The 24602-nt window shown below is 43.2% G+C and overlaps 1 long non-coding RNA gene across 1 annotated transcript; it reads right to left on the reverse strand.

Moving 5' to 3' along the window:
* Positions 1 to 647: 647 nt before the first annotated feature.
* Positions 648 to 17746, reverse strand: LOC143768939 (uncharacterized). Its single transcript, XR_013214133.1, has 3 exons — positions 17555 to 17746; positions 2250 to 2334; positions 648 to 912 (listed from the first exon to the last, which is right to left on the reverse strand). It is a non-coding gene; the product is annotated as an uncharacterized LOC143768939 (long non-coding RNA).
* Between the last annotated feature and the right edge of the window lie 6856 nt (positions 17747 to 24602).

Genomic DNA, 24602 nt, shown 5'->3' on the forward strand with positions numbered 1-24602 from the left:
GATCTCAGATAAGATTCCACCAGTTAGGGTAAAACCACAATGCGTTTCAATGGCGTACGCCGTCTTCTTCAGGTGAATATTTATTAATGATATGCAAGGAAGCAGTATTTAACCTTACAAGGACAAATCACAGAACATTGGTAATTACATATGCAAATGTAACATACAAAAAGTGGGCATGTATCATTTATTACAACATTTTAGCAGCAAAGCAGCAAATATAACATACAGATAGTAGGCATGTATCATTTGTTACAAGATTTTAGCAGCAACAAATTGCCCAATAAAAACCAAAAAGAAAAAATAAGAATACAAAATAAAAATAATCACCAAAGTAATAATAAAGTAAAGCAATAATAATAAAAAATCAGCATAAATAATTATCATAAAAAATAAGGAAAAAAAAATACAAATAGACGTCTAGTTAGTAACTTTCTCAATCATGAGGTTTAGACCCTCAGGGGCCAGTGTACCAAGCTTAAAAATCCAGAAGCTTTCTTTTTTTATTATACTACTCAAACGGTGTGTTACATGCTCAGGTATATGGTCAATAATTGTTAGTTGCATCACTTTCCAATTTTTTTGGTGCATCAATAAAAAATGCTTTGATAGGCTGTGTAACATGAAGCCATTTTTATGTTCTGTCTATGTTTATTTAGTCTCGCATGCATCGTTTGTATGGTGCGGCCTACATATTGTATCCTCTATCGCTTGCGGTTGTTGTACCGGGTGACCCGCTTGAAGCTCGGTGACCACTCCCTGTGTCTGCCATTCCTCTTTTTTCTCTCCAGCCTGTTTCCTTCTCCCGCGTCTGTGCCGATTTCGCGGTCGCTGGTGTCGGTGGATAAAAAATCACTCGAAGCTAATTCCTGGGTTCCATCATCAACATGCACAGCCTGGGCCTGTCGTCTCCTATGAACCAGTCTTTTGTTACCCTGGTGTGTCCACCTAAAGGCCCTCCCTTCCGCATAGTCCGTTTTGTCCCTCTGAAATTTGTCCTTTTTGCCTCTAATTACATCCTTTTCAAATTTATCAATAATCACTTTAAGGTGCTCTTTAAAGGGGTTGACTCTATCCTTTTTATCAAATATTTCAAGTTTTGCCTCCTTATTTCTGATTTCTTCCTTCAAATTTGCTAATACCTTGTGATCATGATTGATGAGTAAATCAATAAGTATATACGAACAACTATGTAAGCCTTTTTCCCAGACCCCCCTGAAATCAGAGTCAACCTCCCAGGCAGGGAAGATCTGAACTCTCAGGCCCCTGGGAGTGAGGTCCTGTCTTTTATTGCCCTACCCTCGGACCCGACACTGGTATTTAAGTCCAGTTTGGATAGACTCCTGGATGGGGCTTTTGTTCACGGCATTATTAATAAAAAGGAACTGGACTTCCTTACAGTGAAACACCTGGTGGTTCCAACGTTCTATATGTTACCAAAGATACATAAGTCGTTGTTGGAACCACCGGGCAGACCCATAGTGTCGGGAATTGGGGGACTCTATGAGAGATCATGTATTTATTTGGACTTTTTTCTGCAGCCCATGGTCCTAAAACTTGACTCCTATATACGGGACTCATCCTTCTTGATCCAACAGCTGGACCCCCTGAGACTACCTGATGACACCATTCTGGCCACATTTGACGTGGAGGCGCTATACACTAACATCAACCATGACTTAGCTATTGCCGCGGTGGGATACTTTTTGGACAAATATACAACTGGTAATAGGGGTCATGATTCGTTTGTTCTGGACCTTCTCAGAATTATTTTGGAGAAAAACTATTTTATTTTTGATAGGGTCTATTACAGGCAAGTGTCGGGAACAGCTATGGGGGCCAGGTGCGCGCCCCCATACGCAAACCTCTTTATGGGATGGTGGGAGGAGACCCGGGTGATCAAGAACTGATATTTTCAAGAACATGTCTTAAAGTGGTACCGTTTTATTGACGATGTTATTGTCTTGTGGACAGGTACGGCGGAATTGCTATACCAATTGCTATAATATCCGGTTAACATCATGCTACTCCAGGAGCTCTGTGGACATTTTGGACCTGAAGGTTATGATCAAAGATAATCGTATCAATACTACCCTCTTTCGCAAGAAAACGGCTACCAATAATATCCTTCACTACTCTAGTTTTCATTCGCACCATCTACGAAATAGTATCCCTAAGGGGCAGTTCCTGCGGGTCAGGAGAAACTGTAGCACTATGACAAACTTTCAGGAGGAGTCAAAACTACTCACAAATCGTTTCCAAGAACGGGGATACCCACGTAGGGTGATCTCGAGGGCGTTTGAATTCTCACGACAGAGATCGAGAGAGGAGGTCCTGAGAACACAACAAAGGAACAATAAAAATCAATTAAGCCTTGTGACCAAATTCAACAACCAATGGAGGGATATCCATCACTTTATGGAATCGAACTGGGGTATCTTATTGAGTGATACAAGACTAAGGACAATGATTTCGAGTAAGCCAAGGGTGGTGGCCAGGAGAGCAATGAATTTGAAGGACTGTCTATCAAGGAGTCACTACAGACGGCCGACTACAAGAACAGGCTCAGGTAAAACTATTATTGGCTCCTTTCCATGGGGTAGCTGTTCTGTATGTCCATTCATGCTGGCTGGTTTGGGGACTTTTGTCCCATCTTTGCCCTTTCAGGTGAAATCAAAAGCGTATTTTAACTGCCGCACACGAAATTTGGTGTATGCCCTTGTCTGTGGTTGCCAGAAAATTTATGTGGGGCAAACTACTCAGGAGTTGCGCCGGAGGGTACAACAACACATTTTGAATATTACCACAGCCAAAACGGACAAGGAAAAGGGGAAACAGATCACGTCCGTAGCAGCCCATTTTCTGGAATCCCATAATGGTAGCCATAGGACCCTTCGGGTGATGGGCCTAGAAGGGGTGACACCTAACATTAGGGGGGGTAGGATAACAGATGAACTATTGAGAAGGGAGTCCCGCCTAATATACGAACTTAAAAGCTTGGCACCGGGAGGCATGAACGAGGAGCTGCTATACACGGGCTTCTACAAAAAGCTTTAGGCAATTGTTCCTAAGTTCTTTTTGGGATTGTTATGAACATAACCATGCATAGCACCACTCGCATGATAATGGTGGAGTATGTACTGCCTCTAGGCTGTTCTTTATTGTGCCATCTTGTTTTATTTTGCCCTTTATTTTACCTTTTACATTCTAGGTAGCCCATATGGAGAACCCGGGTCGCTACCTATAATATGCAGCTCTACAGGAATTTGGGCAAGATTGGACCATCCAAAGAAGAACACAATATTCGAAAGAACTACTGGGAACCTTAGGAAATTTATTTCCTGGACAGTATAGGCATATTCAGACTGTCAACATTATGTGTGAGAGTTTCTATCAATGTGCGTCTTTATTATTACCTGATCTGCAGCACTTACAATAATGTATGGTATACATCAGATGGATAGGGTGCTTTCTTATAGCACTGTTTCCTAAGTATGTTTACAACACCTCACTAGCAATATGTTGCCCCTTTGTTTAGTATGACATATAAGTCATATTAATGAATGTTATCATTGCGGTGATCTTGGGGCTTATAAGGTGCAGTGTTGGATTCATGGGAGAACCCCTTTTGGTAGTCTGATAGTATATGTGCAGGACCATCTGAAGCGCGAGTGTATGCGTGATAAGTGTGTGCCCTGGCCAGGGTAAGTGTGGTGAGCGCTTGCACAGGAAACCTGATTGTATGTCTCCAGGGCGAAAATCACACTGTCGCTGTGTGCGACCGCCCTCACTGAACCTAAGAGGATACCGTATCTGTGGGCGGAAGTAGTTACTTACCAGCTCTATGGGGATAATCCTAATGGCGCCCAATACATGCGCACTGTGTCTGAGTCGGGAGCAGGTGAAAATTCCTAACGCCTGCGCGGTGAGATCTTAGATACGCCGACAGGATGAACCGCTACCGCCATTGCTGTACACACCTGGTATGTGTTCAAACATTTCTTGTTTCTATTTAAACTTGGGAATGTACCACTTTTGACAAATACTGACCTTGAGGAAGACGCTTGCAGCGTCGATACGCGTGGGTCACTGTATGCACGCAGCCTTTCTGATCGGATAGACCAGACATCTTAGGGTATTTTCACCCTGGAAGGTTAGGTAAGAGCCCTCTCATTGCTGAGGGGTTGGAGTGGGTAGAAGGCACTTTGCCTGTATATCTCCATTATTTAGGACAAACACAATTTTTTGTTTGCCTCCCCCCCTTCCCTGCAAGTACTGATAGGCAGGAGTTTAGGATATAGTGGCTCTAATAAAACTATACCAATCATACTGGCACACAGGGCTATTGGAGATGCAACCTCTTTGGATGGACTGGTATATGTGATCTGTTTATGTGCATTTATATCTTATTAAGTATTTGGCTGTTCTGTGATTTATACTTATTTCGGGAATTTATCTGTTATTTTGATGTGGACCCAATACCCAATAACTATGTTATGGGCTTTTAAATGTTTTTAACAATATTCTTTGTGTGTACTGTTCCAAAATAAAGACTGTTTATACTTTTTCAATATTGTTGTGGTGATCCCAATTCTTGTGCATACACGTTCTCACGTAGAGTATGCATATGGTGATCCCCTAGTTATATTATAAGGTGGATGGTGCCCGCTCATTCATATGTTGTTGTTAGATTTGTAAATTTGGAGCGTGTACAATCATTTGTAGAGGGCGTGAATATTGTTCATGACGGCATTCAGTCATTACTGGATAGAATCATCAGGGACATTGAACCCGGTGACTTTGTACAGTTAAGACTTGAAGGTGGCGATACTCTAGACCCTATTTTCACTACAAAACAGACCAGGGAAGATTTTAACCCCTTCCCGACCTTTGACGCATACGCTGCGTCATGAAAGTCGGGGCAAATCCGACCTGTGACGCAGCGTATGCGTCATGGAGGGATCGCGCTCCTGCAGATCGGGTGAAAGGGTTAACTCCAATTTCACCTGATCTCCAGGAACAGGGGGAGTGGTGCTTCAGCCCAGGGGGGGTGGCTTCACCCCCTCGTGGCTACGATCGCTCTGATTGGCTGTTGAAAGTGAAACTGCCAATCAGAGCGATTTGTAATATTTCACCCCAAAAAACGGTGAAATATTACAATCCAGCCATGGCCGATGCTGCAATATCATCGGCCATGGCTGGAAAACCTAATCTGTCCCCCCCCCACCCCACCGATCGCCCCCCCAGTGCTCCGTTACGTGGTCCGCCCCCCTAAGTCGTCCTGTCCGCTCCTCCGTCCTCCTGTCCGCTCCCCCCGTGCTCCGGTCCCCCCTCCCTGTGCTCCGGTCCCCCCCCGTGATCCGATCACCCCCCCTTAATACTTACCGGGCCTCCCGGTATCCATCCGGCTTCTGCAAGGGCGCCGCCATCTTCCAAAATGGCGGGCGCATGCGCACTGCGCCCGTCGAATCTGCCGGCTGGCAGATTCGTTTCAGATGTATTTTGATCACTGTGATATAGCTTATCACAGTGATCAAAATAAAAAAAATAGTAAATGACCCCCCTTTATCACCCCCATAGGGAGAATAATAAAAATAAATAAAATATTTTTTATTTTTTTTTCTACTAAGGTTAGGGTTAGAACTAGGGTTAGAATTAGGGGTAGGGTTAGGGGTAGGGTTAGGGCATGTGCACACAGTGCGGATTTGGCTGCGAATCCGCAGCGGATTGCCGCGGATCCGCAGCGGATTGGCCGCGGATCCGCAGCGGATTGGCCGCGGATCCGCAGCGGATTGGCCGCTGCGAATTCGTAGCAGTTTTCCATCAGGTTTACAGTACCATGTACACCTATGGAAAACCAAATCCGCTGTGCCCATGGTGCGGAAAATATCGTGCGGAAACGCTGTGTTGTATTTTCCGCAGCATGTCAATTTTGTGCGGATTCCGCAGCGTTTTACACCGGTTCCTCAATAGGAATCCGCAGGTGAAATCCGCACAAAAAAACACTGGAAATCCGCTGTAAATCCGTAGGTAAAACGCAGTGCCTTTTACCTGCGGATTTTTCAAAAATGGTGCGGAAAAATCTCACACAAATCCGCAAAGTGGGCACATAGCCTTAGGGTTAGGGTTGGAATTAGAGTTAGGGTACCGTCTCACAGTGGCACTTTGATCGCTACGACGGTACGATCTGTGACGTTCCAGCGATATCCATACGATATCGCTGTGTCTGACACGCAGCAGCGATCAGGGACCCTGCTGAGAATCGTACGTCGTAGCAGATCGTTTGGAACTTTCTTTCGTCGCTGGATCTCCCGCTGTCATCGCTGGATCGTTGTGACAGCGATCCAGCGATGCGTTCGCTTGTAACCAGGGTAAACATCGGGTTACTAAGCGCAGGGCCGCGCTTAGTAACCCGATGTTTACCGTGGTTACCAGCGTAAAAGTAAAAAAAAAAAAACGTACATACTCACATTTCGGTGTCCTTCAGGTCCCTTGCCGTCTGCTTCCCGCTCTGACTGTCTGCCGGCCGGAAAGTGAGAGCACAGCACAGCAGTGACGTCACCGCTGCGCTCTGCTCTCACTGTACGGCGGCACTCAGTCAGAGCAGGAAGCAGACGGCAAGGGACCTGAAGGACACCGAAATGTGAGTATGTACGTTTTTTTTTTTTTTACTTTTACGCTGGTAACCACGGTAAACATCGGGTTACTAAGCGCGGCCCTGCGCTTAGTGACCCGATGTTTACCCTGGTTACCCGGGACCTTGGCATCGTTGGTCGCTGGAGAGCGGTCTGTGTGACAGCTCCCCAGCGACCACACAACGACTTTCCAACGATCACGGCCAGGTCGTATCGCTGGTCGTGATCGTTGGTAAATCGTTATGTGAGACGGTACCCTTAGGGTTGGAATTAGGGCTAGGGTTGGAAATAGGGTTAAGATTAGGCCTGTGGTTAGGGTTAAGGATAGGGTTAAGGTACCGTCACATTAAGCGACGCTGCAGCGATAGCGACAACGATGCCGATCGCTGCAGCGTCGCTGTTTGATCGCTGGAGAGCTGTCACACAGACCGCTCTCCAGCGACCAACGATGCCGAGGTCCCCGGGTAACCAGGGTAAACATCGGGTTGCTAAGCGCAGGGCCGCGCTTAGTAACCCGATGTTTACCCTGGTTACCAGCGTAAAAGTAAAAAAAACAAACAGTACATGCTCACCTGCGGGTCCCCCAGCATCTGCTTCCTGACACTGACTGAGCTCCGGCCCTAACAGCACAGCGGTGACGTCACCGCTGTGCTTTCACTTTCACTTTAGGGCCGGATCTCAGTCAGAGCAGGAAGCAGACGCTGGGGGACGCGCAGGTGAGTATGTACTGTTTGTTTTTTTTACTTTTACGCTGGTAACCAGGGTAAACATCGGGTTACTAAGCGCGGCCCTGCGCTTAGTAACCCGATGTTTACCCTGGTTACCAGTGTAAAACATCGCTGGTATCGTTGCTTTTGGTGTCAAACACAACGATACACGGCGATCGGACGACCAAATAAAGTTCTGGACTTTATTCAGCGACCAGCGACATCACAGCAGGATCCTGATCGCTGCTGCCTGTCACACTAAACGATATCGCTAGCGAGGACGCTGCAACGTCACGGATCGCTAGCGATATCATTTAGTGTGACGGTACCTTAAGGGGTGTGTTGGGGTTAGTGTTGAAGTTAGAATTGAGGGGTTTCCACTGTTTAGGCACATCAGGGGTCTCCAAACGCAACATGGCGCCACCATTGATTCCAGCCAATCTTGCGTTCAAAAAGTCAAATGGTGCGCCCTCCCTTCCAAGCCCCGATGTGCGCCCAAACAGTGGTTTACCCCACATATGGGATAACAGCGTACTCAGGACAAACTGGGCAACAACTATTGGGGTCCAATTTCTCCTGTTACCCTTGCAAAAATAAAAAATTACTTGCTAAAACATAATTTTTGAGGAAAGAACAATTATTTTTTTATTTTCACGGCTCTACGTTATAAACTTATGTGAAGCACTTGGGGGTTGAAAGTGCTCACCACACATCTAGATAAGATCCTTTTGGGGTCTAGTTTCCAAAATGGGGTCACTTGTGGGGTGTTTCTACTGTTTAGGCACATCAGGGGCTCTGCAAATGCAACGTGACGCCCGCAGACCATTCCATCAAAGTCTGCATTTCAAATGTCACTACTTCCCTTCCAAGCCCTGACGTGCGCCCAAACAGTGGTTTACCCCCACATATGGGGTACCAGCATACTCACAACAAACTGGGCAACAAATATTGGGGTCCAATTTCTCCTGCTACCCTTGTGAAAAAAAAATTGCTTGCTAAAACATCTTTTTTGAGGACAGAAAAAGGATTTTTAATTTTCACAGCTCTGCGTTGTAAACTTCTGTGAAGCACTTGGGGGTTGAACGTGCTCACCACACATCTAGATAAGTTCCTTGGGGGGTCTAGTTTCCAAAATGGGGTCACTTGTGGGGGGTTTCTACTGTTTAGGCACATCAGGGGCTCTGCAAACGTAACATGATTCCCGCAGACCATTCCATCAAAGTCTGCATTCCAAATCGTCACTACTTCCCTTCCGAGCCCCGGCATGTGCCCAAACAGTGGTTTACCCCCACATATGGGGTATCAGCGTACTCAGGAGAAACTGGACAACAACTTTTGGGGTCAAATTTTTCCTGTTACCCTTGGGAAAATTAAAAAATTCTGGGCTAAAAAAATATTTTTGAGGAAAGAAAACACATTTATTATTTTCACGGCTCTGCGTTATAAACGTCTGTGAAGCACTTGGGGGTTCAAAGTGCTCACCACACATCTAGATTAGTTCCTTGGGAGGTCTTGTTTTCAAAATGGGGTCACTTGTACGGGAGCTCCAATGTTTAGGCACACAGGGGCTCTCCAAACGCGACATGGTGTCCGCTAATGATTGAAGCTAATTTTCCATTCAAAAAGCCAAATGGCGTGCCTTCCCTTCCGAGCCCTGCCGTGTGCCCAAACAGTAGTTTACCCCCACATATGGGGTATCATCGTACTCAGGACAAACTGGACAACAACATTTGGGGTCCAATTTCTCCTATTATCCTTGGGAAAATAAAAAACTCCGGGCTAAAAATCATTTTTGAGGAAAGAAAAATAATTTTTTATTTTCATGGCTCTGCGTTATAAACTTCTGTGAAGCACCTGGGGGTTTTAAGTGCTCACTATGCATCTAGATTAGTTCCTTGGGCGGTCTAGTTTCCAAAATGGGGTCACTTGTAGGGGAGCTCCAATGTTTAGGCACACAGGGGCTCTCCAAACGCGACATGGTGTCCACTAACGATTGGAGCTAATTTTCCATTAAAAAAGTCAAATGGCGCGCCTTCCCTTCCGAGCCTTGCCGTGCACCCAAACAGTGGTTTACCCCCACATATGAGGTATTGGCGTACTCAGGAGAAATTGCCCAACAAATTTTAGGATCCATTTTATCCTGTTGCCCATGTGAAAATGAAAAAATTGAGGCTAAAAGAAATTTTGTGTGAAAAAAAAGTACTTTTTCTTTTTTACGGATTAATTTGTGAAGCACCTGGGGGTTTAAAGTGCTCACTATGCTTCTAGAAAAGTTCCTTGGGGGGTCTAGTTTCCAAAATGGGGTCACTTGTGGGGGAGCTCCAATGTTTAGGCACACGGGGGCTCTCCAAACGCGACATGGTGTCCGCTAAAGATTGGAGCCAATTTTTCATTCAAAAAGTCAAATGGCGCTCCTTCCCTTCAGAGCCCTGCCGTGCGCCCAAACAGGGGATTACCCCCACATATGAGGTATCAGCGTAGTCAGGACAAATTGGACAACAACATTCGTGGTCCAGTTTCTCCTTTTACCCTTGGGAAAATAAAAAAATTGTTGCGAAAAGATCATTTTTGTGACTACAAAGTTAAATGTTAATTTTTCCCCTCCATGTTGCTTCTGCTGCTGTGAAACACCTGAAGGGTTAATAAACTTCTTGAATGTGGTTTTGAGCACCTTGAGGGGTGCAGTTTTTAGAATGGTGTCACTTTTGGGTATTTTCAGCCATATAGAACCCTCAAACTGACTTCAAATGTGAGGTGGTCCCTAAAAAAAATGGTTTTGTACATTTTGTTGTAAAAATGAGAAATCACTGGTCAAATTTTAACCCTTATAACTTCCTAGCAAAAAAAAAATTTGTTTCCAAAATTGTGCTGATGTAAAGTAGACATGTGGGAAATGTTATTTATTAACTATTTTGTGTCACATAACTCTCTGGTTTAACAGAATAAAAATTCAAAATGTGAAAATTGCAAAATTTTCAAATTTTTCACCAAATTTCCGTTTTTTTCACAAATAAACTCAGAAATTATCGACCTAAATTTACCACTACCATGAAGCCCAATATGTCACGAAAAAACAATCTCAGAACCGCAAGGATCCGTTGAAGCGTTCCTGAGTTATTACCTCATAAAGGGACACTGGTCAGAATTGCAAAAAATGGCAAAGTCATTAAGGCCAAAATAGGCTGGGTCATGAAGGGGTTAATTCTGAATCTTTTTTAAATGCTGTTGCCCGCACACTTTAAAGTAACGCTGAATGCATAGCAACCAATTCGCTAAAGCTAGTCGTCACCATCATTAAAAACCGCCGCGGTGGTGTAAAAAGGCGCTTGAAATCTATAGCGAGCAGTCGGATCATTAAGCAAAAGAGGCAGTGGCTGTATGATTTTAACAATTACACGACAAATCTGTGTTTGGTTGCTAGTGTGTGCGCCCTGATGGACGACACGGATCTCGCTGATGGCGATTTACTGAGCCCCTCTAAAAACATACACACAGCACTGGGCATCCCTGATGGTCAGTTAGTGAGCTTTAGCGACATTCCTGCATTTGAAAAATATTTGGGGGTCACCATTAAAGTACTGTACTATAGCCAGGGTGACTGGCGTTACTTTCAGAGCGGCAATACAGCTAATGGTAAAACCGTATTCATATTGTTCCATGATCATCACTACTACGGTATCAAAAATATGAAGGGTTTTATCGGCGCTGATTACTTTTGTGAGCGCTTCAATTCTGTGTTTCATCACAAGAGCAATCATTCCTGTCAGTATTTTTGTAAAGCCTGTCAGAGAGAGGATTGTGTAGAAAGCAGTGCCGCCCAACAGCCCAGGTGCCCTGATTGCAGGGTTTATTGCCGATCGAGCGAGTGCTTAGATTATCACACACAATTGGGTGTAGCCGACTTAGCATTCTGCAGGCTTAAAACATTTTGTGATAAATGCAACCGTTTTGTTTTCAGAAATAGCGAGACTGAGCATAAATGTAATAATGGCTTGCGCTGTCCTGTATGTCGTGGCCGTATAAATAAATTTGATGCTCATCTTTGTTACATGCGGCGGTATGTAGCACAGGATGAGTCGGATTGTTATATCTTTTATGATTTTGAATGTATGCAGGAGACAGGCACGCACATCCCGAATTACATTTATGCTACAACGCTGTATGGCCACCCCTCCTGGGAGTTTGAGGGTGATACCTGTACACATGACTTTGTACAGTTCTTTACAAGCGGTAAATTTTCAGATCATACATTTATTGCCCACAATGGTGGTAGATACGACTCATTCTTTATTGTTAAGGAACTGATTTCTGAAAAACTCCAGGTAAAGTTGATAACCCAAGGTGGCCGCCTCTTGTGTGTGACGCTACCCGATCTGTCTATAAGGTTCATAGACTCTCTAAATTTTATCCCCATGAAACTCAGTAAATTACCACAGGCCATGGGCTTTTCAGGGGGCAAAGGACACTTTCCACACTTTTTTAATACCAGAGAAAACCAAAACTATGTAGGCCCCATACCTGATGTAAAATATTATGGGGTTTAGTACATGTCACCTGGTGAGAAGTCAGAGTTCCTGGAGTGGTATGCGACACAGGTAAATACAACTTTTGACTTCAAGGCTGAGCTAAAATCTTATTGCAAACAAGATGTTGAAATCCTGAGACACACCTGCGAGATCTATAGAGAGCGTATTCAGCATATGACACAGAAAAATGTCAAAAAATACTGTAAGCGTCAAAAGCAAACGATTGTAGTGAGCAGATGTGTTGATCCTTTTCAGCTCATCACCCTGGCCTCAGTGTGTATGGCAATGTACAGGTTTAAATTTCTTCCAAAAAAGACCATCTGCATTTTGCCTGGTGATAATTATCACAAGGCAAAAAAGCGCTACTCGTCACCAGCTATACAATGGCTCATGTATGTAGCACAATCCGAGAACATCGACATCCGTCACGCATTGAGAGGCGGTGAAAAACAAGTCGGAAAATATTTTCTAGATGGTTATGCCTATGTTAGCGGTCAACACATAGCATTTGAATTTCAAGGGTGTTTTTACCACGGGTGTCCCGTGTGCTATAATGAAAATGACATGAATAAGGTCACAAACACGTCCTACGGTCAATTATATTATACCTTTTTAGCTAAAAAGCGCTACTTACAGGCCTGCGGGTACACAATAAGAGTGATGTGGGAGCATGAGTGGAATGAAATGGTTGAAAATGATTCTAACCTTCAATCATTTCTCCACCAGATGGAATTTCCCGTTCCTTTAGATCCCCGTGATGCGCTTTATGGTGGTCGAACTAACGCCATTAAGCTCTATCACCAGCTGGTAGAAGGGGAGACTTTACATTACTACGATTTCACCAGTCTGTACCCCTTTGTAAACAAAACTAAAACATACGCTGTAGGTCATCCAGACATCATCTATGACAATTTTGGGTTCATTAAAAAATACTTTGGCATTGCTAAAGTCAAGGTCTACCCGCCGGGAGATTTATTTTTTCCAGTTCTACCAGTAAAACTCAACAAAAAATTAATGTTTCCCCTTTGCTACACATGCGCTGTAAATTTCCAGGCAGATATTTGTCCTCATAGTGATGAAGAACGTGCCCTGTCAGGCACCTGGTGCACTATAGAGCTCGAGATGGCGATAGAAAAAGGGTATCGAATCGCGCACATCTATGAAATATGGCATTTTCCTAAAACCACTGATGATCTGTTTGCTCCCTACATTAAATTACATCTGAGGGAAAAGCAGGAAGCCTCTGGTTACCCTAGCTGGTGCACTGATGAGGACAAGAAAAGGCAGTACATTGACTCCTTTCTTGAAAAAGAAGGTGTCCAATTACGGCCTGAAAATATAGCTGTCAATCCTGCTAAGAGACAGATCTCCAAGCTTTTCTTAAATTCTTTATGGGGAAAGTTTGCTCAGAGATCTAATCTATCATGTACCAGCATTGTTAGGGACCCAGATGAGCTTTTTAAGTATTTGTTCCTGTCTTACTATGACATCTCGATGTTACATTTCCTTGATGATGACACCGCAACCATTAACTGGAAATACGCAAAAGGTCACCACACCGTCAACAAAAACACAAACATTTTTATAGCGTGTTTTACAACGGCGTATGCTCGGTTAGAGCTCTATTCGCTACTGGACCGTCTGCAGGAGAGGTGCCTTTATCACGACACAGATTCAGTTATTTTTGTACAGAGAGATGGTGAGTGGCAGCCGCCTTTAGGCGATTACCTGGGGGAACAGACCAGTGAAATACCCGATGGTACACACATCACAGAATTTGTATCCGCGGGCCCCAAAACTTACTGATACAAACTCAACACTGGTAAAATTGTCTTAAAAGTTAAGGGGATAAGACTAAATGTCGGTAACTCTCAATCTATTAATTTCAACAGTCTAAAAGATCTAGTTCTGGACTACCCGTGCAATTCTGACACAGATACACAGAAACGTATTGTCATACAGCAACCGTCCATTGTGAGAAATAAAAAGTACTGGGAGATTGAAACGAGGCCATTACGCAAAACACAAAAGTGCGTTTACACAAAGCGGCGACTAATTGACGGTTTCACTACCTTGCCTTTTGGGTATTAGCCAAGTATTGTGGTGATGGATACACGCCTGCAACACCCATTCTCATGCATTCTAGCAGGGCCGTCTAATTCTGGAAAGAGCTCTTTTGTAAAACAACTGCTGTATAATATTGAAACTAATTTTTCTCAGAAACCTGATAATATTGTTTGGTTTTATTCGTGTTGGCAGAAACTATATGATGAAATCTCTCTCTCTCTTTTCCCCACGCCAGATTTGTGGAGGGTCTGTCAAATACATTCGAAGATGACGAATTATTCCCGCCGGAGAAGGTGAATTTGGCTATTGTTGATGATCTCATGGAGAGTGCTAGTGAAAATTGTGAGATAGAAAAAGCCTTTACCAAGTATGTGCACCACAGAAATCTCAGCATTTTCTACCTGGTACAAAACATATTTTGTCAGGGTAAGAAAAGCCGCACGATAAATTTAAACACAAAGTACATGGTGCTTTTTAATAACCCCTGAGATAAATTACAAATTTTAACTCTACCTCGTCAGATGTACCCCTGAGGATCTTCGCTTAAGGACCGGATTGTTTCCACCATCGTTGCCTGCTGTCTATGTTCAAAAGAAAAACACTTCTAAAAAGTGAATTTTACCCAGGTATCAGACATTCTACGCTGTGTGCGTTGTGATGTAAAGATGTCTGAGAGACTCCGGCGTAACTGGGCTCTCTTAAAAACTCTGGTGAAAGCAACCCCCGCTGTCCGAAAGTCTATTTTGCGCAATGCAAGCAATGATTTAATTACAGCCATAGGCGAGATTGCTTTAAACATCTTAAAAGGCAGGATTCCGCTGAAAGAGCGTAAAAAAGGCATATTAAAGAAGTGGCGTAAAGCTATAAGAACCCTGAGCAACAGATCTCAGCCCATAAAGAAAAAGAAGCGGCTACTAAAGCAGGCCGGCGGGTTTATCGGCCCTCTTTTAGCTTTTGCAATTCCTATAATAACAAGTCTGCTCGCAGGAAGATAATGGAGCATACACAGAAAATGTATCTAGTCCCCAAACAGGCGCTAGACAAACTAAGACCCGGTACTACAGATAACATACGCGACAGTGTTATTCGCCGCCTTGATGGTGAAATTAGCGACATTTTACAACGACGCGACATTCCCGATGATGTGAAAATTAAAATGTATAGCACCGTGCTACAGCGCTACTTGGTACATACGCGGCACAGCTCAAAAGAAGTAACGGCTTTAAATCTCGTTAGCACTCCTGATCCTGATCAGCAACAATTGGCAAATACCGACTCTGGTTTATATGGCTGACAATTTCAGAGATCTCTTGATTTTTATCAAAGATATAAAAAGAATGCTGAATTTTTACTAAACAGGTTACTGCAGAATAAAAATGTTACAGCCTGGAATAATAAAGCTGAATTTATTTTCAAAGGATCCGTAATACCAGGGTCTAACTTACTGGATTTGGTACGTAGTACAACGCAGAGTCATGCTCTGACCGGCAGAAATTTACCGCCGGGTTGGGATTCATTTATACAGGCTATGGCCGAGCTAAATATACCATCTACAGTTGTTGGTAACCCCACTACTAGGAATCTTTTAGATGAATTAAAAATTTCCAGCAGTGAGACACACGCTGTATCTACGCCGCAGAAGCTAGCCCCACCCCCACGTACAATTCAATCTTTACATTCCCCGTCATTAGGTACCACACGTGGAACTCTGCTACCTAAAAAAAGGTCTCTACCGATGCTACAAACCATGTGGCTCACGATGTAAAGAATGTATTGGATAAATGCTGTACATGGCTTGTAACACTATATTATTTATTTTGTAAGAAGTGTAATGATGTATGTTCATTGTACTTGTGATACTATTTATTTATTTTGTACGAAGTGTGTTGATGTATGATCACTGTACTATTTAATGTTTTTGCTTTTATACTCTGTAAGAATTTTTATAGTATTGAAATGTCTTTGAGTTGTATTTATTTTACAATAAAATCTTTTAAACTTTTACAATATCGTGTCTTTGGTTTTTTATAAATGTATGAAACACACCGCTTCATACTTGCGGGTGTTGTATCGTGTCTTTGGTTTTTTATAAATGTATAAAACACACCGCTTCATACTTGCGGGTGTTGTAATATGGCCACATACATAATGTGCCCATATAATGAGACTGGTGTTATAAACCACGTGTAAAAATGAGAATCCTAGGATATAAAATTATATAATTGCCCCGGTGTGTTATAAAACACAATTTTGCACTATATGTGCTCATTGGTAATAAAACACATCTTACAGAATAATCTCACACCGGCTACATATAATATGAAAATCTAATATAAAAACAATACTATCAAACTATATCAAAAGCTGACAGCCAGACAAGGAGGGACAGCTGGCTGCCAGGGAGGGGAGGGGTTACACACTTTGATACATTTTGATAGGGGCGGGTCCACCTGTCAAATTGAGTTTGATGAAACATCCCTATGCTCTACTACTTATATGTAGTTGCAACACTTATATAAGAGAAAATATATATACTAGATTGTGGCCCGATTCTAACGCATCGGGTATTCTAGAATATGCATGTCCCCGTAGTATATGGACAATGATGATTCCAGAATTTGCGGCAGACTGTGCCCGTCAAAGGTTGCCTTGACCAATCAGCATGACATCATCATCGCCATGGCAACCATTATGACATCTACGTTGATACTGTGCCCGTCGCTGATTGGTCGAGGCCCAGGCGGCCTCGACCAATCAGAGACGCGGGATTTTCAGGACAGACAGAAAAACCCTTAGACAATTATATATATAGATTTATATAATAAAAGTGATTATTAGCTATACAGTAATAATCTGCAGCAGATGAGGATGTAATCTTTATTCAGTGACTACAGATTTCCATGTTAATAACCAATGAGATAACAGTTGCTGCTCATGAGAGTCTATGGAGCGGGGAGGAGGGAGGAGGCAGCACAGACATCCTGCTGCCTGCTCACCTCAAATGACAGTTACACGTTAAAGACAACCTGTCATGTTGCACGTGCAGTGTGATCTATGGAAATTATAATATATAAAAGCTGAGCAGACTCATATATGTCAAGGGGGCGGACCTACAAGTGATTGACAGCTGTTTCTGCATGCACCATCATACAGGGAAGACTGTCAATCACTACTAGCACCACATACTGGGATATATGTATGTAACATCAGGGATTTCAATTAATAAAATGCTAATTTTACTGAAACGTTTCCCACGAAAATGTCTAGAAATCTGATCAGCTCCTCCTGCTCTATAACACCCAGCCAGCTGGTCAGATATATTAACATGTCTGTGTGCTGCCAAAAGCTGGAAAGAGAGAAGGACATCTTCTTTTCTGTGTGTTTAGTGTATTGGAGACATTATATTGGTGAGTCTCCTCCTACAAGCTTACAGTCAATTGCAAATTACAGAAAGAGCTTTCAGAGGGGAAAACTGGAGAACCAGTGCGGACACAAGTTATATACTGATCGGAAATAGTGTTGTATCTCATACACATAAAGCAGATAATTCTAACAAGTTACTTAAAAGTACAGTTCCCCTTTAAGAAAGCGCAAATTCATGTGGTCTTTGCCCACTGACCTTTCACTATGGTTGATGTCCTGTCCAGGAAGGTACAATTCCTAATCATTTGTCTCCACTTTTACCAAAAGTCCTCAGTCCGGTTAGAAGAAATGTGCTAAACAACATGGAGGCTGATAAGGTCATGACCAGCGGCTGCTTGTGCTGATCGGGACCGCCTGTGACATCTCATGATGGCTTCTCCTCCTGGTCTGAGTCTTGTTCCTCTCTGTGTAGAGATGAGGCAGGAATGAGAGGCCTGACCTCAGCGCTGAGGCTCCTAAAGAGGATCCCGTTGTGATGTCATTGATCAACATCTAATCCAGGCTCAGTTTGCTTTATGGGGCTCCAAAACTTAGAGGTCGAATTTATATATCAGGTGAAACTAATTAATCATTTAAAAAAATAAATCATATTCCAAGTATCTGAGGTTCATAATGTGAGATTTTGCCAAACTTGGGGCACCAGGCTGTACACAAACTGCAGCTGCTGCAAAACCTCTTTTTAAAGAGTAAACAAAATGTATATTGGCTGATGTAAATAGCCCCAATTTTACATCGGTTTTCTATAATGAAGTTCTGAGTTAAATCAATGTACTATGATGAAGTGCATACTATAATATTCTGCAGCGGGTGAGCTGTATATTATAAAAACTGCAGTGGATGAGCTGTATATTATAATATTCTGTAGCAGATGAGCTGTACATTATAATATGCTGCAGCATGTGAGCTGTATATTGTAATATTCTGCAACAGGTGAGCTGAATATTATAATATTCTGCAGCATGTGAGCTGTATATTGTAATATTCTGCAGCATGTGAGCTGTATATTATAATATTCTGTAGCAGATGAGCTGTACATTATAATATGCTGCAGCATGTGAGCTGTATATTGTAATATTCTGCAGCAGGTGAGCTGAATATTATAATATTCTGCAGCATGTGAGCTGTATATTGTAATATTCTGCAGCATGTGTGCTGTATATTATAATATTCTGTAGCAGATGAGCTGTACATTATAATATGCTGCAGCATGTGAGCTGTATTTTGTAATATTCTGCAGCAAGTGAGCTGTATATTATAATATTCTGCAGCATGTGAGTTGTATATTATAATATTCTGTAGCAGATGAGCTGTATATTATAATATTCTGCAGTGGATGAGCTGTATATTATATTATTCTGTAGCAGATGAGCTGTACATTAAAATATGCTGCAGCATGTGAGCTGTATATTATACTATTCTGCAGCAGGTGAGCTGTATATTATACTATTCTGCAGCAGATGAGCTGTATATTATTATTATTTAGGAGAGAGGACCCTGCCTGCGAGGGCTCACAATCAAGGGATGGGTGAGAATACAGTAGGTGAGGATAGAGCTGGTCATGCAGCGGTTTGGTCGATCGGTGGTTACTGCAGGTTGTAGGCTTGTCGGAAGAGGTGGGTCTTCAGGCTCTTTTTGAAGGTTTCGATGGTAGGCGAAAGTCTGATGTGTTGTGGTAGAGGGTTCCAGAGCAGGGGTGATACGCGAGAGAAATTTTGTATACGATTGTGGGAAGAGGAGATAAGAGGGGAGTAGAGAAGGAGATCTTGTTAGGATCGGAGGTTGCGTGTAGGTAAGTACCGGGAGACGAGGTCACAGATGTATGGAGGAGACAGGTTGTGGATGGCTTTGTACGTCAAGGTTAGGGTTTTGTACTGGAGTCTCTGGGCAATGGGGAGCCAGTGAAGGGATTGACAGAGGGGAGAGACCGGGGAATAGCGGGGGGACAGGTGGATTAGTCGGGCAGCAGAGTTTAGAACAGATTGGAGGGGTGCAAGAGTGTAAGGCTACGTTCACATTTGCGTTGTTGGGCGCAGCGTCGTCAACGCATACTGACGCATGGGGGGGCGCATGGACATGCGCCGGTATGCGTTGTACTGCGTTTTATGACTTTTCATATAGACGCACAAGACAGGGCTTATAGCGTTTTCCCTGTGCCGGAATTCCCGAACTGTAGGATCTTACGACAACGCATGTGTCGCAAAACGCCACGTTGTGTACTTGCGTTGTTGGTTGCGTCGCGTCGCCGACGCTGCGCCCAACAACGCAAATGTGAACGTAGCCTTAGAGGGGAGGCCACAGAGCAGGAGGTTGCAGTAGTCAAGGCGAGAGATGATGAGGGCATGGACTAGGGTTTTTGCTGATTCTTGGTTGAGGAATGTACGGATTCGTGAAATATTTTTGAGTTGAAGTCAGCAGGAAGTGGAAAGGGCTTGGATATATGGTTTGAAGGAGAGATCAGCGTCAAGGATTACCCTGAGGCTGTGAGCTTGTGGGACTGGGGAGAGTGGGCAGCCATTTACTGTAATTGATAGGTTCGTTGGGGGGGTCGCATGAGATGGGGGAAAGATGATGAATTCTGTTTTGTCCATGTTAAGTTTCAGAAATCTAGCAGAGAAGAAGGATGAAATAGCGGATAGACTTTGAGGGATTCTGGTTAGTAGGGAGGTGATATCTGGTCCAGAGATGTAGATCTGTGTGTCATCAGCATAGAGGTGATACTGAAAGCCATGAGATTCTATGAGCTGTCCCAGGCCAAAGGTGTAAATGGAGAAGAGCAGGGGCCCTAGAACTGAACCTTGTGGGACTCCGACAGATAGGGAGTGAGGTGAGGAGGTGGTGTGTGTGGGTGCAAGAAGAGAGATGGGAGGACAGTTTAAGGTAGACGTGTTGTTCCAGTAGTTTGGAGGCATAGGGGAGAAGTGATATAGGGCGATAGCTAGATACAGAGGATGGGTCAAGAGAAGGCTTTTTGAGGATAGGTGTGATGGAGGCATGTTTAAAGCTTGAGGAGAAAACACCATATTATAATTATATAATTATAATATTATAATATTCTGTAGCAGGTGAGCTGCATATTATAATATTCTGCAGCAGATGAGCTCTATATTATAATTTTCTGCAGCAGGTGAGTTGTATATTATATTATTCTGCAGCAGGTAAGTTATATATTATACTATTCTGCAGCAGTTGAGCTGTATATAATATTTTGCAGTAGATGAGCTGTATATTATAATATTCTGCAGCAGATGAGCTGTATAGTATAATTTTCTGCAGCAGGTGTGTTGTATATTATAATATTCTGCAGTAGTTGAGCTGTATATTAAAATATTTTGCAGTAGATGAGTTGTATATTATAATATTCTGTAGCAGATGAGCTGTATATTACAATATTCTGCAGTAGATAAGCTGTATATTATAATATTCTGCAGCAGGTCAGCTGTATATTATAATATTTTGCAGGATGTGAGCTGTATATTATTATTGTACATTTTTATAGTGCCATTTATTCCATGGCGCTTTACATGTGAAAAGGGGGCAAATATAGACAAATACAACTAAACATGAGCAAAAAACAAGGCACACAGGTACATAAAGAGGGAGGACCCTGCCCGCGAGGGCTCACAGTCTGCAGGGGATGGGTGAGGATACACTAGGAGAGGATAGAGCTGGTTGTGCGGCGGTTCAGTAGGTTGAGGATCGCTGCAGGTTGTAGGCTTGTCAGAAGAGGTGAGTTTTTAGGTTCTTTTTGAAGGTTTCTATGGTAGGCAAGAGTCTGATATGTTGTGGTAGAGCATTCCAGAGTATGGAGGAAGCACGGGAGAAGTCTTGGATGCAGTTGTGGGAAGAATAGATGAGAGGGGAGAGTAGAGAAGGAGATCTTGACAGGATCGGAGGTTGCATGTAGGTAAGTATCGGGAGACCATGTCACAGATGTATGGAGGGGACAGGTTGTGGATGGCTTTGTATGTCACTGTAAGGGTTTTGAACTGGAGTCTCTGGGCGATAGGAAGCCAGTGAAGGGCTTGGCATAGAGGAGAGGCTGGGGAATAGCAGGGAGATAGGTAGATTAGTCAGGCAGCATAGTGTAGGATGGATTGGAGTGGTGCCAGAGTGCTAGAGGGGAGGCCACAGAGCAGGAGGTTGCAGTAGTCAAGGCGGGAGATGATAAGGGCATGCACTAGTGTTTTTGTGGTGTCGCGGTCAAGGAATGCGTGGATCCGGGAGATATTTTTGAGTTTGAGACGGCAGGAGGAGGCAAGGGCTTGAAAGAGAGGGCAGAGTTGAGGATCACCCCAAGGCACCGGGGGTATGGGACTGGGGAAAGTGAGCAGCCATTGACATTGATTGATAGGGCTGGTGGAGGGGTAGAGTGAGGTGGGGGAAAGATGATGAATTCTGTTTTGTTCATGTTCAGTTTTAGAAAGGGAGCAGAAAAGAAGGCTGAGATAGCAGACAGACAGTGTGGGATTTTGGTAAGTAAGGAGGTGAGGTCAGGTCGGGATAGGTAGATCTACGTATCATCAGTGTAGAGATGATACTGCATACCGTGGGATTCTATGAGCTGTCCTAGGCCGAAGTTGTAGATGGAGAAGAGTAGGGGTCCTAGAACAGAGCCTTGAGGTACACCGACGGACAAGGGGCAGAGTGAGGAGGTGGTGTGGGGGAGGGAGACACAATGTTCGGTCTGTCAGATATGACGATATCCAGGATAGGGCCAAGTCTGTGTTCTCCTGGTACAATGACTTGGAGTCTTTAGTAGTGACCTGCTCTGCTGCTGACCCTTAAGAAGGGGTAGCCAGCGCCATCTTGTGGGGACTCCCTTCCGGTCCAGACGATTGGCTTTCCTGGGGGAGGGGGAGGGCAAACGGGCATGCTGTCCTGCTTAGTATCCCGGCCAGTGATGTGCCGGGTTCCGCCATCTTTTTTCGGCACACCCCCTGACGTCACTTTGGCACGGCCATACCCAGCGTGCCCTGTGCCTGTGTAGTCAGGGGTACTCGCCACTTCCAGATATCACCCCGGCCGCTCTACCACGCTGAGACCAGCGGGGAGCTGGCACAGGGAGAGCAGCAGGGGCAAGGGCGGCGGACCAAACCAAAATAGTGCTGACTGTGCCACCCGCTTGTACACCAAGCCCCTGGGAGACCCGTGGACAGTGCGTCCAGTCACCTGAAGGCCGGTGCCACAGGTACGTAGTCTGCTCTTCCGATGCCGGGACAGGTCTGGAGCAATCGTTCTCTTCACCCATCACAGGTTACTGCCAATTTCAGCATAGGAATTCATCAAGGACCGGAACCCAACTGAAGCAAGTGAGAGGTACTACCCTTTAATTTCAGTAGGTTGCTGTCCTAGCTGGGCGGATCCCTCTCTCAGGTGTGCCGTCATGGGTGAGGGGAAAAGTATAATAGAAACATGTCACCACTTCTGCTTTTATCACCCACTCCTGGTTTAGGCTTACAAATACTGATGTAATAAACTGACCAAATACTGAAAGTGTAAATGTAGCCTAAAGCAGGTCTCCAGACTCACTACGTTCACATGGCCCGAGAGATCCCTGTGAAAAAATCTGACATCACAAGGACAGCACTAGGACCAATAGGGTTATTCAGACGATCAGGTTTTTTTTTTTTTTTTTTTTTTTTTTTAAACAAGCCTGTGCTTTACTCACTTTTCCTCTGACTGACAAACAAAAAAGTTCTCAGAAAAGTGAGATACAAACGTGAATTTCTTTTTTACAAAGCTCTGAATTTTTTAAAACAATAAAATATAGAAAAAAATCATATGCATTTGGCATCACAGTAACTTTACTGACCTGCAGAATCTTGGAGTCAGATCATTTTTACCATACAAAGCCATGAAAACGAAACTGCCCAAAAATGGCGACGTTGAGACGTTTGTCACCATTTCACCCCAGTACATTATACAGTAAAGATAATTGATTTCAACTAAAATTACTACTCGTTCACAATGTCCTGAACGTTCACAAGAAGATATATTACAATATTAAAATATTTTGCAGCAGGTGAGCTGCATATTATAATTTTCTGCAGCAGGTGAGTTGTATATTATAATATTCTGCAGCAGGTACATTATATATTATACTATTCTTCAGCAGATGAGCTGTGTATTATAATATTTGCAGCAGTTGAGTTGTATATTATAATGGTTTGCAGTAGATGGGCTGTATATTATAATATTCTGTAGCAGGTGAGCTGTAGGTTATAATAGTCTACAGCAGATGAGCTGTATATTATAATATTCTGCAGTAGATAAGCTGTGTATAACAATATTCTGCAGCAGGTGAGCTGTACATTATAATATTCTGCATCAGATGAGCTGTATATTACAATATTCTGCAGCAGATGAGCCGTATATTATAATATTCTGTAGCAGATGAGCCGTATATTACAATATTCTGCAGGAGGTGAGTTGTATATTATAATATTTAGCAGTAGGTGAGCTGTATATTATAATATTTTGCAGCAGGTAAGCTGTATATTATAATATTCTGATGCAGGTGAGCTGTATATTATAATACTCTACAGCAGATGAGTTGTTTATTATAATATTCTGCAGGAGGTAATCTTTATATTGTAATATTTTGCAACAAATGAGCTGTATATTATAGTATTTTGCAGCAGATGAGCTGTTTATTATAATATTTGCAGCAGGTGAGCTGTATATTATATTATTCTGCAGCAGAAGAGCTGTATATTATAATATACTGCAGCAGATGAGCTGTACATTATAATATTCTGCAGCAGGTGAGCTGTATATTATAATATTCTGCAGTCGATGAGCTGTATATTATAATATTCTGCAGCAGATGAGCTGTGCATTATAATATTCTGCAGCAGATGAGCTGTGCATTATAATATTTGCAGCGGGTGAGCTGTATATTATAATATTTTGCAGCAGGTGAGCAGTGTATCGTAATATTTTGCAGCAGGTAAGCTGTGTATTATAATATTCTGATGCAGGTGAGCTGTGTATTATAATATTTTGCAGAAGATGAGCTATATATTATAATATTCTGCAGGAGGTGTTCTTTATACTATAATATTTTGCAGCAGATAAGCTGTATAGTACAATATTCTGCAGCAGACAAGCAGTATATTATAATATTTGTAGCAGGTGAGCTGTATATTATAATATTCTGCAGCAGATGAGCAGTATATTATAATATTCTGCAGGAGATGAGCTGTATATTATAATATTTTGCAGCAGGTGAGCTGTATATTATA

Source organism: Ranitomeya variabilis, chromosome 4 (assembly GCF_051348905.1).
Source record: "Ranitomeya variabilis isolate aRanVar5 chromosome 4, aRanVar5.hap1, whole genome shotgun sequence".
Taxonomy (NCBI): domain Eukaryota; kingdom Metazoa; phylum Chordata; class Amphibia; order Anura; family Dendrobatidae; genus Ranitomeya; species Ranitomeya variabilis.